The sequence below is a fragment of the Cryptotermes secundus genome, unplaced genomic scaffold (genome assembly GCF_002891405.2).
Source record: "Cryptotermes secundus unplaced genomic scaffold, Csec_1.0 scaffold1526, whole genome shotgun sequence".
Taxonomy (NCBI): domain Eukaryota; kingdom Metazoa; phylum Arthropoda; class Insecta; order Blattodea; family Kalotermitidae; genus Cryptotermes; species Cryptotermes secundus.
This window is the reverse complement of record NW_019739249.1, coordinates 3911-15320: the sequence shown is the minus strand read 5'-3', so window position 1 is coordinate 15320 and position 11410 is coordinate 3911. Positions and strand designations below refer to the sequence as shown.

Here is an 11410-nt window from a genome sequence, read left to right as displayed (position 1 = left end):
AGAATGTTTTAAGGGCAAAACACTTGGGCCCCATTGTTTATTTTTTTTTTTTTTTTTTTTTTTTGTTTCCAGTTGATGAAACAGATGAACTCAACAGACACCCACTCAGAACACTTAGCCTCTTGCATCAGAAGCAGAAAGAAATGCAGTCTCCATTCGTGGTCCTTAGTGGCGGTAAACAACCATGAGTATGCCTTTTGTCTGCACTCATTGAAAAGAACAACCAGTTCTAATTAAAAAAAATTGTATTCATTAACTGACAGACTTAGACACGAGAACACAGATTACTAGATGAAACCAGTGAACTGAATTCACAATTTGTTTAATCTTGACATTGCAAATAACAGTAATTCATAGCTTTAACTTAGAGGCTGAGTAGATGGGAAGCCATATAGTAATGTTGATAATGTCATATGGTGATTATACTGCTGCATAGTAAATATTTGTTTTTCTCTGAGCATGTCACTTGTCTTGTTATAATTTGTAGACTGTACACTATAAAGTGTCATTTTAATGATGGATTGATTAATAAGACTTTCCTCCTTGATACTGTGAAGCTTTACTAAAAATTTCTGTTTTTGATGCAGAATATGAAATTTAATTTTCAAAAAGAAAACCACCATGTGAGGTTTTTGTGAGATCCTCAAGTTTAACATGAGCATTACTACATTTTCTTTCTTTCTTTTTCAGGGCAACCACCTCAAAACAAAACTTCAAATTCTTCATGAAATATGCTGGCACCAACTCTGAACTTTGGCATGGACATATGTTTTTATTGTTTCTTACTGTCTGGAATATCATCTCTGTTTTTAAATAAGACACAGCTTGCAGCTGCTGACAGTGCCTGTGTGTACTGGAAGGAAGGCTACAGAGTTCATGTCACATTCAAATGAGTACAGTGGTTCTCTTGCTTCCTTAGGTAACCTGTTGGCACCTGTAAACTGAAAAGTACAATTTCTAGTGATTAGTTGCTTGCTTATAGGACCTGAGCCAGATGGACATCCTCTAAGCTAAATCAGACATGAAGTAATTATATTTGGCCTTTCTTGATTGCAATAGCAATAGCATGCTGCATTCAAGCCTGCAATTTGGTCACTAAACAGTGTGACATGTATCCTTCCAAGGGAAGAAAGAAACTCTTGTTCTTTGGTAGGCCAGAATGAAAAACTGTAAAATTATACAAGCAACAGAATCAGAAGATGTACAGTCCACTGCAAATCATTGTAAAGCACCACTGATGTATCACTGGAAAATTTGTAATGGGTTATAAAAGTAACTTTGTTCATCCTGGTCCATCACACTAGTAATTGTATGTAAGATTTTTAACCACCGTCCATTGTAATTGATAAAAGTTGTTTTTAATTAATCATCCTTTACATGTTCCAATCAAAACGACAATCTTCAGAATAGTATTTTCAACACATATGGAAACTACTATTACATGTCATAGATATAAATATAATATATTTTTAACCGATATTGAGATGTGCATTGATTTGTTAAAGCATCTAAAACTTATTACAATTAGTCTGTTTCTAGAACCAATTTGGTTCGTGTTGTGACACTTCTGTAATAATTTTGGATGTTTTAACAAATCAATGTACACCTTAGCATTAGTTAAAAGACATAACATATATATGTATGACATGGTAACAATAGTTAAACAGCTTTTATTATTTACAGTGGACGGTGGTTAGAAATCTTATATATGGTTATAAAAGTCCTGTGCTTAATTCACATGGAGATGATCAGGAGTCTTCTGTAGGTATATGGAAACTTGAAAGATACATAAGACTCGGCCAATAATAATATCAGGTCATGAAACTGTGTAAGACTGATCTTATGGCATCTTCTTGGAGGTGGCTTTAATGATTGAACCCAAAATGAATATATAAGTCAATGCCGAACATTATCTGAAGTCTGAATTGTAATCCTGATGTGTTACTAATCTTCACTTAAGAAGGTACACAGACGGACTACAGGTGTTCCCAAACTTACATTTTCCTTGGTATCAGGAATGTATAACTGTAAGTTGACAACCTCAGTGACATTCATTCCAGCCACCTAATTATTTAAGACAGTTTCAATATGTTTTAGTCTTTGTTAATGGAAATTAACTTGAAGTCACACTATTACAAAAGTTGTTACATTTGTGTATTTCTTCACGAAATAGGGATTATAATTTAAAACATGTACACCTACTCCATTAGGTGCATGCAGAATATGTTGTTCAGTTAGTGTGGTTACTTGCAAGGTTGGAATTATGTATGGAGTTGATTTAATTTTTAACATTCTCACTCAGAGCAGTCTCCTTATGGTTATTGATGGTCATTGCTATCTATCCTTACCATAGGTGATTAATTTTTCAGTAAATGGTTTTCAAACAGAATGTATGACACACCTGCCAAAAGAATCTGACGATTTTGTTTCTTTATTAGTCAGTATCCTTTTGAGAAAGGTACAATAAAATAGTTTCAGTTGGTGTAGTATTTAAATGTTTATCAACTTTAGGAAAAATGATATAAAAATGTTTTAATTTCATTATATATTTGAATGCACTAAAAGTTTCACTGTAAACTTGAGGTGGCCACGTGCAGTTGGAGCCCAGGCAGGGCCACTGAAGCGTCAGGCCGATAGCTTTAAATGTTTGCAATGGTAGACTTGCCATTTATTAATTTGTACAGAGTTCCTAACAGACTCACTACTGTGAAACAATGCTCTGAGAAATAATTTAATTATGTAATGTAATTCATCTGAACTGATCACAGTTCAGTTAATTAGTACAGCACAATTACTGTATTGTTGTAGTGTGCCAATATTTCTTGTGCATAAATGAAGTACAGTCCGTGTGCAACGTCAGATAACACTCTCTCACAGTTTTCTCTTTGTCGTCACTACATGTTTCGGCCTAACTGACCATCTTCAGGTGTACAGGTTGTTGTGATCAAGGAACCTGCTGCTCACTGTAATGCTGTTCTGTTTGTTATGTAGAGGCCTCGGATTGCATCTGGTTATGTGGGTTAACCATCCATTTTTTGTTTAGGTGTCCTTGAGCTGGGCATAATTGTTGTGCTGTGGTTGGCCATCAACACAAATTCCCGCCCAAGAACAATCAAGAGAGCCACAGCTAAACAAAACCATGAAGCAAACTCATGGACATGAAGCTCAAGGACACCTAAATAAAAAAACAGATGACTAACCCACATAACCAGATGCAATCCAAAGCCTCCACATAACAGAAACGAAACAGCATTACAGTGAGCATGTACAACTGAAGATGGCTGGTTGGGCTGAAACATGGAGTGCCAATAAAGAAAAGCAAGTGATTAGTAACCGATGTTGCACATCGACGGCAACAAAGCAAGACACAAAGTCGGATGATATCATGCATATGTGTTACCCTCCTGCATGCAAACATAGTAAAGCAAGAGAGGCAGTCTGACATGGCCACACACATCAAACGGACATTTCTTCCTGTAATACTATAATAGTATTTTCCTGTCATGTTTCAGTCTTGACATGCACCGATTTTCACTTCAGTCACAGCCACACATATCCTGTGTGAATGCGAGGCCATAGCTTATTTAAGATTACATCACTTAGGTCAATATTTTATGGAACCAAGTGACTACTTCGACATCCCCACGAAAATCCTGTGCGTCCTTTGTTTGCTGAGGAGATAATAAGGGGAAGCGCAATAGATCACTGTGGTCACTCTGCAAGGGCCAAGAGCGCCCACCCATTGTACATTCACTTCAGTCCTGACATGCCCAGATTTTCACTTCAGTCCTGACATGCCCAGATTTTCACTTCAGTCCTGACATGCCCAGATTTTCACTTCAGTCTTGACATGCCCAGATTTTCACTTCAGTCTTGACATGCATAGATTTTCACTTCAGTCTTGACATGCCCAGATTTTCACTTCAGTCTTGACTTGCATAGATTTTCACTTCAGTCTCGATATGCCCAGATTTTTACTTCAGTCTCGACATGCCCAGATTTTCACTTCAGTCCTGACATGCCCAGATTTTCACTTCAGTCCTGACATGCCCAGATTTTCACTTCAGTCTTGACATGCCCAGATTTTCACTTCAGTCTTGACATGCATAGATTTTCACTTCAGTCTTGACATGCCCAGATTTTCACTTCAGTCTTGACTTGCATAGATTTTCACTTCAGTCTCGATATGCCCAGATTTTTACTTCAGTCTCGACATGCCCAGATTTTCACTTCAGTCCTGACATGCCCAGATTTTCACTTCAGTCCTGACATGCCCAGATTTTCACTTCAGTCTTGACATGCCCAGATTTTCACTTCAGTCTTGACATGCATAGATTTTCACTTCAGTCTTGACATGCCCAGATTTTCACTTCAGTCTTGACTTGCATAGATTTTCACTTCAGTCTCGATATGCCCAGATTTTTACTTCAGTCTCGACATGCCCAGATTTTCACTTCAGTCCTGACATGCCCAGATTTTCACTTCAGTCCTGACATGCCCAGATTTTCACTTCAGTCTTGACATGCCCAGATTTTCACTTCAGTCTTGACATGCCCAGATTTTCACTTCAGTCTTGACATGCCCAGATTTTCACTTCAGTCTTGACATGCATAGATTTTCACTTCAGTCTTGACATGCCCAGATTTTCACTTCAGTCTTGACTTGCATAGATTTTCACTTCAGTCTCGATATGCCCAGATTTTTACTTCAGTCTCGACATGCCCAGATTTTCACTTCAGTCCTGACATGCCCAGATTTTCACTTCAGTCTTGACATGCATAGATTTTCACTTCAATCTTGACATGCCCAGATTTTCACTTCAGTCTTGACATGCAGAGATTCTGGTGGCATAGCCGCAAGAGAAAAAACTATGAGAAAGAGCCATGCATGGATGACAGGACAGCATAATAGATGTCAGAGAAATGCTGTAACTCGCTCATTATGACTGTACAGCAACAACTCCTTCCTCTTATGGCAGATGAGTCACTTGAGGTCTCGTGCTGGTGAGTTGCAGGCCTGAAACAATTACATGAATAGCATTAAAAAAGAGATCCTGATCTGCATGTACAATTTCAAACTTTATCCACTTTTAATTTCAACAAAATGTAAAACTTCTATGTGGCTTGCAATGACACAAAAAATTTACGGTTACATAACATTCCTGCATGATAATACTCGCCCCTCCCCAAACAAACATGTTTTGGTAGTCTCAGGTTCAGTTTTTACCTCAAGATTGAAAAATACAGTGCAATGGTAAATGTGTGTGAGACTTTTGACAAGCTTGTCAATAAAGATCAAGTATTTGCTGGTATACATACTGGCCTAAAGAAAAGGTACTAATAATACCCATACACTAAGTAAATTTTTTTCAAAGATATCTCCATATTAGAACACTGTAAAAATATATAAAAGTAAAGACTTCAGCTCCTTAAAAATGGGAAATTAATTTCCATTCCCTTACAAATGCAAGCCATGCAATACTGCAATACATATATATCAAAAATTTCATGGAAGAACTTGTGCTTATTTTCCATTTCCAAATTCCTGTCCAACCAAAATTCCCAATCAATAATTATATAATTCTGTCCTCTACATTTCAGCTACTACAGGCAAAGCACCATGATATCCATAGCCACATTTGTAATATTCCTGGTACTCATTTCTGTTAGAGGCTGAGTCGACCCCAGGGGCATAGTGCGGCTGGAAGGATTAGGTCAACTGAAAAAAATACACCTTATCAGGACTCAATCCCATGACCTTCCAGCTTGTAGCATAGTGCCCCATGAATGTTACATGAGAGATGACCTTAAATCATGGAACATAAAATGTGCAAGATGAGGGTAGCCCACTGACTATTTCTAACCAACATGTCTTATATTTAACTTCAAACAAAACACACACCTTTTCTACGTGAACTCCTTGTAGTTGGTACATAACACACGAGTAGAATTTTCTGCATGTTCTTCCTGTCTCCAGTCACTAGCCTCCTTCACATGGCACATGGCACGGATGACTTCCTTCAGCAGCTGAAATAGCAATCCCTCCACTGTTACAGACATCCTGTCATCAAACAATAATATCTATGAGAGAACTTTTCAATGCTTTCAGTTACAGTAAACTCTTTAAGCATGGAGACATCACCACGGAGTACAAATAAAGCAATTACATCTCCCCTGGAAGGGGGGTTCCATCTGTAATTCTCCCTGCATAGTCACTACTGTTGACATTACATTCAGCAGTCTAGTAAGGCAGGAATACCTACATTACGCAAACAAACCTCACACACAATACAGCTTACTGTATGTAGTGGTAATGGTGAGAAGCGTCCGATCATAGTACCTTCAGTGCTGACACACTGGACTCTCTCCCCTTGCTCAGAAGCCTGTGATCATGTTGCAGATGTGGGGTGTCCCCTGGGGAGGGAGAGGCATAAAGCATTTGACCCAAATAAAGTTTTGCCTAAAAATGTATATTAATCTGTTTACACAGTGATAACTGGCAAATGTCCTACAAGATAACACAAGCTTGCCAACTGTGGGTTGTGTATGAAAACCAAATTAAACAAACTGGAATTCACTCAGTGAACGCAGCACATGCACACACTAACTGACATTCAAACCTATGTCAGAAGAATTTATTATGTTCGAAAAGCAATGTAATTTACAGTTTTTTTTTATTTCCTACTAACTTAATGTTGTATTTTAGCGTCCTGCGTGCGTTGATTAACACACAAAAGAAGGATACATCACATGATACAGTATACACAAAATATAGGAAGAACGACTCCCATAGCGGAAGAATGATATAATACATGAGTTTGAAATACGACGTATAAGATGATAAATCTTAACAAATTTTATTATAGTACATGACGAATATACATTTTAAATCATTTTATGAATGACACATGATGGTGAGCAGTGCAATAGTTTAACGTAAATAACACACCTGAGGATGGCACAGTGATGCCGAAACATGTAGTGAAGTGACAAGTGAGATTCTGTGCACTACAAGACGGTCAATACATACACATCCTACTAACTTATTCTTGTCCCCCAATTTAAGACTGTCTTTGTTCTTGTTCTGCACATCTGTCCAATGTCAATAAGAACATATCATATCTTGTATTTTTATGCATTTTTAGCACACTTTTCCTTCTCTTTCTGAACTTTTCAATTCACGTGTAATGTATAAAATGTAAAACCTGGCAATGAGCTAATTCAAATAAACTCCATGGCTTTAGTCTGCAAGTGAACTATACTGACCAAGCAACCACCACGTGTTGGCAAAATTAGTACATTCAAATAAACAGTTACTGATAGTTTCTTGATTAAAACCACAAGAGACATTACCCACAGAGATGTAAGGNGCTTGAAAATTCACAAAATGGTCCATGTTCCTAACAGTAACAATAAGAAGAATGGTGCCCTGAGAAAGTGTCGCGTGAGTGCTAATTACAAGGTTAGAAAAGAAACAAGTATCATGTGTGCAGGCTGTGGTGTGGCTCTCTGCAAACTTTCATGTTTCAATGTTTATCACACGAAGAAAAACAAATAAAGAGGTGTGGAAAAGCATTTATTGCATAAAATATTGTATTTTAATTAGTTCCTAAAAATTTCGTTTTTAAAAACCAATTTTTCTTGAAGTTGTTTAGGAAAAAGTAACAACATGCATTTTAGCGACATAAGGTTTAAAGGGTCTGCCAGGACAGGGGTGGGATTTAAATACCCTTCGCGCCAGTCAAAGAGTTAAGAATATTACAAGACTGGTAGGACAGTGTGGGATGAACAAGGCTGAGAACCACTGCTGCAGGTGTCGCGCATGTGTGGGCCCTCCAGCATGTTCCTTGCTTCCTGCAGACCTGCTACCGTCACCCTCCACTTCAAACAGTGATGCTTCTCACTCATCTCTCCATGGCTGTCAACAAACAGGAACAGTTCATCACAGCCAGCACACAAGGTTTCTAGTGCCTTAACTTACTATGAAGCAGGGGACGAATTCATTGAAATATGTTACTACATCAGACACTTCTTGTCGTAATAAATGCAAATGCATTTTTGTTATAATTATTTTCAGTATTACATACTCAAAGTTTTCACTGTGCATAAAACACTGCACACCTGCAAATTCCCCTCAGGAAACAGTATTTGCGCTATGTGCACGGCAAACCATTGAAATTATCTACCTATGGCTCTACAGCCCTTTTTTGGACCTTGGTCACTTTTTCTGTTTCTTAATCATATACAGTCGGTAGACTCCTTGGATGAGTGATCAGCCCATCGCATGGCCACTACTTACACAGAACAACAAAAACACAGAGAATGCACACAGACAACCATGCCTTGAGTGGGATTCGAACCCATGATCCCAGTGTGTGAGTGAGTGAAGACAGTTCATGCCATAGACCATAAGGCTGCTGTGATTGGTATTGAAATTATACACTTAACAAAAATGGATCAATTAATATGCAAATTTAAGATAGCCACTCTGATTACTAATTTCCAAACAACATATCCTATTGTAGGAGCCGGGATAGCGCAGTTGGTATAGTGACTGGCTATGGGATGGACGACCAAGAGGTCAGAGTTCAAGTCTGGTATGGTCAAGAATTTTCACTTCTCCATGTTGTCCAGACCGGTTCTGGGGTCTACACGGCTGAGTCGACCCTGGGTACTGGGGGTAAAGCAGCCGGGTCGTAAAGCTGACCACTCACCTCCTAGTGCCGAGGTCAAGAAATTGTGGATCTACTCATCCGTTACCCCATATGCCTTCATGGCATAGTGCTTAGTTAGTTAAGCACAGGGACAATTTTACCTTTACCATACACTCCTATACAGTGATCCGTGTTGACACCACATAGTCTAGCAGGTGGGTACTAACACTGAGGAGTATTTTTATTATTATTATTAGAGGGGGTGGGTTTCCCCATGCACTTAGACCAGTTATTGGTCCATTGTGCGTCCCCCTTTAATTTCTACTGTCGCCATACCCTACCAGTACTGGTCCATGCTATCAGCCCCGTTCAGCCAACGAGGTCAGCCTTCGGTACCTGATATTTCCCCCCTCTACCAGAGGCGTTGGAAACTACTTGGGTGGGAAATTGTTGCCTAATTTCACTCAGAGGTCTCCTAGAGACATGAGGATCTTTTACGTGCTGTAAATCTACGACACGGGACCCACGGCTTAAAGTCCCTCCCGGAGGACTTGTTCCCTGAATTTTTCCACCCTTAAAAATTCCACATACCTTGAATCATGAGGTGGGAACGTTACCCCTAGACTACGGAGGCCGCTAACACTGAGGAGTAACTCAGTGTCTCCATCTTCAGGGCTGATATCCACCTACTACACTATGCAGTGTCCTAAATCAGAAGATGAATCTTCACAGCTACAAACACCTAAAAATTCACTGCTTCACACATAACACACATCTTTACTTCAAGGACCCCCTCACAGATTACGACCAATGTCAAGGGAGAATTTCTTGGCCATTCTTCTCAAGTCTTGAATCAACAGCTGCCTTGCGGACGGTATGTGCACAGAAGGAAGGGGTGACTTCCTGCATCTTCCTTGTTCAGCTTGAACACACTGAGATCCTTCAGCAGCAATTTCTTCACTGATGCCTCTCCAGGACTGCTGACAAAAAAAAAAAGACTGATTATATAAACTCTTCAACAGTCATAAATTATAATTCATCTATAAAAGTTTGCAAAATTTTGCATTATGAACCTAAAATGAGACCATTCATGGACGTGTCCTAGCTAGCCTGTAGTCAAATTCAAGATGTTCTCTCATTTATGATTTTTAAAATCTTACACCATAATATTCATCTCACATCATACACACACTGACTGCAATAAATCCTTCTGGCTGGTGAACAATGAATGTGCTGGGGGTAATGAATCATGGGTTCTCCATCCTCCATAAGAAGTTCCTCCCAGATAATGTGCTAAGGGCAGGTGAAGAATAACTGAATCCTCCTTGCTCAGTTCACACTTCATGACGTCCCTCACCATAGCGAACAAATCTTCTTCAGTACTGCCACACCATCCCAAAAAAATAAGAACAAACATGTTTTACACATTACTAGAGTCTCTATTAGAGTTCACCTACTTCTACACTATTTGCTATGCAACAGACAGCTTGTTAACATTCAACTATTTCATAGTACTGCATTAGTCACTTATTATATAATTCAAGAGTTTAGATCTGCAAACAACTTACCCAAAAGTGAGTGTCAACACAGTGACTTCATACAGACAGCATGCAAGCGGTGGACTCCTGGGGTACTCCTTTCTTGAGCTGCATCAGCAAAGGTTCATCACCATGGGCAGCAATTTTTTCGCTGGGATGACAGCAAATTCCTATGAATAAAGAGTAATATCAATAAGAGAGCTTTCAGCTCTTTCACTTACACTGAACTGTTTTATGAATGGGGGCATCCCCACACAGTGCAAACACAGCAATTACATCTCTCGCAGGAGTGGGGCTGGTTCGGGTCCTACAATGCAGCAACATAGCCATCATTAGTCTGATACCTCAGCTAGCAATGGATTGCATAGCACTCTTCTGTTGTGCAGCAGAACCAATCGTAAAGCAAGAAGGAAAGGCCTCTTGCGATATCAGAAGCTGACCTAGAATTTTGGGTAATGCGGCATGCAAGGCCTAAGTCTGTAAGATACAATTTTGACAACACTGACTAAAAATAACTCCTTATCCTTACCTGTAGATTGGTAATAGATGCTTCCGAAACCTATTCATGCTATTTTAAACAACAGATACGGTCAATGTTTCTAAATTTTTAAATTTTCAAAATCCACTTTACCACTCACGACAGCAACCAACCACCATCTCTAGCAAAAGGATTGTCCAATCACGTCGCGTTTTACCAGTCATGAGCAGGGGTATGCAACTCAATGCTATTGGCGGGCAACACAGCCACTGCTGCCGCGGTGGCCGGCGGACACTCTCTTGATAAAAAAATGGCTGCCGCCAGTGCCGAGGGCTCGGTCGGTAAGAAGGTATGCTATCATATCACCTGCCCTGTCGGTAAGAAAGTACGCTATTATACCACCAGCATTTTTTTACTGCTCCCTCCCAAAAAATCACTGGTTCACACATATAGCTAGAATTAATAATCGATGTAAATGAAATGTCCATATTTTACAGGCACTGGTGGGAAACTTTCTCCAGATAAATAATGTTGCAACCTGATATCTTGTACTGCAGAGGTTCTTACTCCACTGTGTGTTTTCTGTTTTCGAACTGAGTATAACATCACTTCGCTCAAAACCATCTGGAGGAGAATGAGTTAAATGATATCAAACTCAGTTCAAAAACAGAAAACACACAACAGAGTAAGAACCTCTGCAGTACAAGATATCAGGTTGCAACATTATTTATCGGAAGAAAG

At 39.2% G+C, this 11410-nt stretch overlaps 3 long non-coding RNA genes across 6 annotated transcripts in view; 1 reads left to right on the top strand and 2 right to left on the bottom strand.

Moving 5' to 3' along the window:
* LOC111871904 overlaps nt 1-1357 on the top strand; it is a 22845-nt gene extending 21488 nt beyond the window's left edge. For 2 of the 3 annotated variants that reach the window (XR_002844123.2, XR_002844124.2), the window contains exon 4: nt 691-1357. This is a non-coding gene — a long non-coding RNA (uncharacterized LOC111871904). Of the gene's footprint in view, nt 1-72; nt 665-690 lie in introns of those variants that run through there. The other variant, XR_004513832.1, reaches the window with a different exon arrangement.
* Nucleotides 1358-4666: 3309 nt separating this feature from the next.
* On the bottom strand, nt 4667-6829 carry LOC117282909. The gene is made up of 2 exons (XR_004513834.1): nt 5902-6829; nt 4667-5016 (listed from the first exon to the last, which is right to left on the bottom strand). It is a non-coding gene; the product is annotated as an uncharacterized LOC117282909 (long non-coding RNA).
* A 2430-nt stretch (nt 6830-9259) lies between these two features.
* LOC111871905 lies at nt 9260-10836 on the bottom strand. 2 transcript variants are annotated; one of them, XR_002844125.2, is made up of 4 exons: nt 10721-10836; nt 10222-10361; nt 9844-10035; nt 9260-9630 (listed from the first exon to the last, which is right to left on the bottom strand). It is a non-coding gene; the product is annotated as an uncharacterized LOC111871905 (long non-coding RNA). The 2 variants fall into 2 exon arrangements; XR_004513833.1 differs by having other exon boundaries at nt 9850-10035.
* Nucleotides 10837-11410: the final 574 nt, after the last annotated feature.